The 5,761-nt window shown below is 43.1% G+C and overlaps 1 pseudogene; it reads left to right on the top strand.

Annotated features, from left to right (window-relative positions):
- The first annotated feature begins 736 nt into the window (after positions 1-736).
- LOC116190454 lies at positions 737-3,764 on the top strand (annotated as a pseudogene).
- Positions 3,765-5,761: the final 1,997 nt, after the last annotated feature.

Genomic DNA, 5,761 nt, shown 5'->3' on the forward strand with positions numbered 1-5,761 from the left:
ATCAGTACTTGCAATTCCACAAAACCCTTACACAATCTCACATGCTAATCCCAAGCCGTGACACACAGCCAACCATAAATTCAAATGCATCTGAGCTCGGTTACTCTGGCATTCGGTACTATGACTCGCGCTAATATTGTCTTGGAATTACTCCTTGGTAAAAGTAATCTGCACAATCCCTTATTTTCACATCTAATGTATGTAGTATATCGCCCTGCAACGTACCAATTGAAAACAGATAATTCCATTGGTAATTGGTATCATTGATCCCAGGATGCACATTGATGTGTATTAATTTCGGAAACGTACTTACAAAAAAAAATAATTTCGGAAACGTTCGGAAACGTTTCATCATTCTTTAGCATCTTAGCACAACTTTATTATGCCTCCCCTACATTTTGAAGAGAAAAACAATATTCTCAGGATAAAGTAAAGAAATCATATAATTACATAGATTCCATATGACATACATGACCAAGAATAGATACCCTGCTTAAATTCCCGTTTACTTGCTCGGCAAGGTTTGCTAGTGGAGCGCAGTCTCATACTGGACTTGGACTCCACGGGTATTTCAATCCGACGTGGACGAATAAAAAACCAGATGCCAGTAGGATTCCGCCACGTGCCAACCTCTATAAAATTGGGACGTGATTTCAACGGGTCCCGCAACACTCGACCCCTCCCCTCCCTCCCGCCCATCGATAGCAAAGAGAGGATACGAAGTTTAGGGTTTACGGGTCAGCCCACTCTAATGGAAGCGCCGCCAGTGGAGCAAATGGCTGCCGCCACCTCGGCGACGTCGCCACCGTGGCCAAGCACGAGTTTCTCGGACCGCGCCCATCAGTCGATCGTCTGCCGCCCAGACGGCGGCGCGGGGCTCGCCGGCCAGCGTGTCAGGGTCGGCGGCTGGGTGAAGGCTGGGTGAAGAGGCCGGAAACAGGGCGGCGGGTCGTTCGCTTTCCTCGAGGTGAGCGACGGCACGTGCCCCGCAAACCTCAGGGTCATTGTGGACTGCGGCGTGGGCGCGCGTGGCGGATCCGGGCAGCTCGTCCCGACGGGCACTTGCGTGGCGCTGGACGGCGTGCTGAAGATCCTCCCCGGGGACGAAGCAGAATATCGAGCTCCGTGTCGAGGAGGTTGTCCATGTCGGACCGGTTGACCCGGCCAAGTACCCATTGCCAAAGACCAAGCTCAAGCTCGAGAACCTCAGGGACGTCGTACATCTCCGCCCGAGGACTAACACGGTAACCTTAATTTCGTCAAGTTCGATTCTGTGTCTATGCAAATGCCATTCTTTCCTTGAAGCGCGATATGAGTTGCTATGGATTCTGCACGATGAGCTGAGAATCAATGCTTGTCTTTCAGATATCTGCAGTGGCTCGGATTCGCAACGCATTGGCCTATGCAACCCACACGTTCTTTCAGAAGCATGGCTTCCTATACATTCACACTCCGATCATTACAACGAGTGACTGCGAGGGTGCCGGCGAAATGTTCCAAGTGACAACTCTGATCAGTGATGCCGAGAAGCTGCTCAAGTCTCCTCTTCCAACTGAGGCTGACATCGAAGCTGCTAAGCTTGCCATTGACGAGAAGGGAGCGGAGGTTTCTCAGCTGAAATCTGCTAAAACGGGCAAACCAAAGATTGATGCTGCTGTGGCTGAGTTGCACAAAGCCAAAGAAAATCACTCGAGGCTTGAAGAGAGATCAAAACTTAAACCCGGTGTCCTCCCTGTGAAAGATGGGAAGATTGATTATTCGAAAGATTTTTTTGACCGGCAAGCCTTCTTGACTGTCTCAGGGCAATTGCAGGTGGAGACTTTTGCTTGTGCTGTCAGTAGCGTGTATACTTTCGGGCCGACTTTCCGTGCTGAGAACTCGAACACTTCGAGGCATTTGGCAGAATTCTGGATGGTGGAGCCTGAAATAGCTTTTGCTGAGCTGAAGGTAAAAATTCCGAGCCTTTATCATCTGCTTAATCGTAGTGATACTTCCAGCTGATGGTCGCATTAGTTTTTATAGTAGTTGGAGTGTGTGCTGGATATTTGTCTGGCATGAATATGGGAAAATTTAGTTATTAAATTCCTGATGTTTTTGAAGGACGATATGAACTGCGCGGAGGCGTACGTGAAATTTCTGTGCAAATGGTTGCTTGACAACTGTCTTGATGACATGGAATTCTTGGCCAAGAACTATGACAAAGGCTGCATCGATCGACTAAGAATGGTTGGTTCTACTCCCTTTGAGCGGGTTTCATATACGGAAGCAGTCGCCATGCTAGAGGAGGTTGTAAAGGGTGGTAAAGAGTTTGAGAATAAGGTGGAATGGGGAATGGATCTAGCATCTGAACATGAAAGGTATGCTTCTTGATTAGAACAATGTTTGCTCTCGTGATAGGTACTAAAGATATTATTGTCCAACTACAGATACTTGACCGAGGTGATATTTCAAAAGCCCGTTATCGTGTACAATTACCCTAAAGGAATTAAAGCGTTCTATATGAAGCTTAATGATGACGGGAAAACTGTGGCAGCTATGGATGTCCTTGTACCCAAGGTTGGTCCACTCTTCTACTGTAAAACTCGTATATTAAGAAATCAGTCTTACTGATTCCTGGGACTGTAGGTGGGAGAACTGATTGGTGGAAGCCAAAGGGAAGAGCGCTACGAGATTATCAGGGACAGGTAACAAGTCGCTTTTACTTGCTCTTATGGAACTTGACATAAGGTGCTGGCTAATTTGGGATGCATTGTTTTAACTGCAAACCATCTTTTCTACTTTCAAGTTTTGCTTGCAGACCGGTTTGCACCTTGAAGTTTTCATGTCACTTATCTTTGCCTTGTAGTCTTGAGTTTAAGGTCGCGCATGCTGAATAGTACATAACTTTAATTTTTATTTGATTCCATGTATAATCCACAACACATTTTAGAAAGCTGCGCCAGGAAGAAAAAAGAGGGTGAGGTTGCCGAGATTGAATGAGTTGCTGAGAGGTGATGTATAGTCAGGAAGAATAGTGTTAGCTATATGGTGCTAAGTAGAACAAAATTTGGCACTTGAAGGTAAGTTGTTAAAAGAAAAAAAGGGTCTCAACGCCAAACTTAGAACAGCATGGTGCAGATTGTTAAAACCTATACAGACAAACTTAAAGGTGCAAAAATTAATTGATTCTGAAAGGACCTCCAAATTTTTGTTGGATCTGCAGTTCTCCTTATTTGTTTTTTGTTTTTAAATTTGTTGGCATTTTTTTTTCTGACAGGATTACAGAGATGGGGCTGCCTCTCGAACCCTATGAATGGTACCTTGACCTTCGACGTTATGGTACCGTAAAGCACAGTGGGTTTGGGTTAGGTTTTGAGCGGATGATTCTATTTGCTACTGGTATTGATAACATCAGAGATGTTATTCCGTTCCCTCGGTACCCAAACAGAGCAGATCTCTGAGTTCATTATGCTCAGTTTTCTGCTACGGCTGCTATTATTATTTGCTCTTCTTGTCTAAGGGAAAGCAACTGTCCTTACATAGCCTTTGCTCTTCGAGTTATTTTTGGCATGAATGATGGCATTATAGATGAATTTAGAAGCAGTGCTTATCTGCAGTACCCCTCTTGTTGAATACAGATTAACCGACTTGCCCGATTTCAGTAGAAAAGTTATTATAGAAGAATGGTTTGTAATTTTCTATCTTGTATTGTAAAAAATGACTGATTTATAGGTGTGGCCTTCAGAAATGTGGAATCATTATGTTTCAGAAAAATTCTGGCTCAAGCAAGATGGCACCAATTTTGCTTTCTTAGCTTTGATGCAGAGCTCTCCAGATATTCATTAGTTGATGACAAGGAATGCATGCTTAAGTAAAGCTAGGCGAAAGGCTTGCGAGTGTGTGCAGGCCGAGTTATTGGTTATCGTATTGAAAGCCAATCAAATATTAAGGTATAAGTTATTCCATTATAGCCTTTATAAAGTTAATTTCTTACTTAGACTTCTACATATTTATAGCGTTATATATGGAAATAATCCCTTACCTTGAAAATATTGAGCGATCTTAATATTCAGCTCACTCAAGTGAATGTACTTAATTCCATTCCACGAACAAAAAGACTAATGAACTATTAAAAAAAAAGAAAAAAAAAGAGAGACAGAAAGGCTGAACAATATATCAGATTTCATGTATTATATCACTGTAAACTCTTTAGCCTAGTGGTAAGGAGGAGTTTAAGTATGCACTTGATCTCGGGGTTTGAAACTCCTAGGAGCCACCAGAGCGCCTTTGACGTGATTACCTGTTTTGTGAGTCGCCGGGAGTTCACGGAGCTTTGGAAATTAGTGGGGCGAAGTCCGGATATCTCGTTTTAGCAAAAAAAAAAAAAAAGTATTACATCACTGTATATATTTCAACAGTAGAAAGTTCTTGACATATTTGCACGGAAACCTCGCTTTCTAGTTAATGTCGAATTATCTCCCAACTAATCGATTTGTAATATAAATTACTCACCTCGAGATGATGGAGGCCTTCATGGTTTTAAGACTACTTTTATAGTTTTCATTTGGGAGAGCTGATGAACTTTCCAATCCAAATTTTCCTCCTAACCGGAGATGGTAAAGCTGAAAACGGTGGTTTCTCTAGTGGACAACTCGTCTATAGATATTCAATAATCAAACCCAATCAATTATAAATGCAAATCATAAATATATGGCTCGTGACTTTCCATGAATTCAAATCCTTTCGGCTTCGTGAACGGGGTTTGCAACATGATGTAGTGCCAATTGTCACGTGATCTTGATGGTGACTCGAAAGATCTTACAATCAGAGATCTACTCCATCCTACTCAGCACATTTCGATAAATCGTCTCTGTTTCTGTAATATTGTATATAGATAGGGGAAGGGCCCTACTGAATGCAAGACGAGGCATTCACCGCATTCATAAAGTTCTCGCTATGTTGCTTTTGAGTTGAGTTTGGATTAACAAATTGTCCTGGTTTGGTTTCTATCAGTGAATGATAATATAGTTGGAATCCGATAGTTGGCGTGTACCAAAACCCCGCTCTGCTTCACGATATGTGCTGTTCTTTTGACAAACCCGAGCTGGGAATTTCGGATGAGAAGCAATAACATCGGGGAAGTATTGATCCGACTTGCAAACGTAGGAACCTATGTTGTATTCGCTTCGTCCTCAGGCTTACAGTAAACACAGTAATATTCTCATGGCGAGTGGAAAGAGAGCTGGCGCTGTTTGGGTACAGACTGAGCACGGATGCCATTCGACTTCTGTGCACTAGAAGGGCACAAGCAGCTTACTCTGTCCATTCGTACATGGAAAAGCCTTGTTTCTCTCAACGTATAGGGTAGTGGAACTTTCTTGCTCGTCGAATCAATGCGAGAGTTCGGCTTTCATTCTATACAATATCATGCAAATAAACCGTTCGACTTTGAAGCACAAAACGAATGTATCTGAGGAGTTTTGCCCCCTTCGTTTTCAAACATGGGGGACAGCGATGATAATTCTCGATTATATTACATGCGAGGGAAGAATCAACAGCTGCATTCCCATTTTCATATTTCTCTCTTGAACCCTGCTTGACGTTTCCACTGATAAGTCTTTCAGAAAAATCGAAGGGGGCACATCTTCCTCGAGGCATAAGCCTATCAATGTTAATTGAATCATCAATCTCGTAAGGTGACCTTGGCTGCACTTCAGGTCGAAAAAGTACAAGAGTTGAACAAAGTGGGTAATTGCCGCCACAGTGCAGGACCTGATCAATA

This window comes from Punica granatum, unplaced genomic scaffold (genome assembly GCF_007655135.1).
Source record: "Punica granatum isolate Tunisia-2019 unplaced genomic scaffold, ASM765513v2 Contig00443, whole genome shotgun sequence".
NCBI classification, from domain to species: domain Eukaryota; kingdom Viridiplantae; phylum Streptophyta; class Magnoliopsida; order Myrtales; family Lythraceae; genus Punica; species Punica granatum.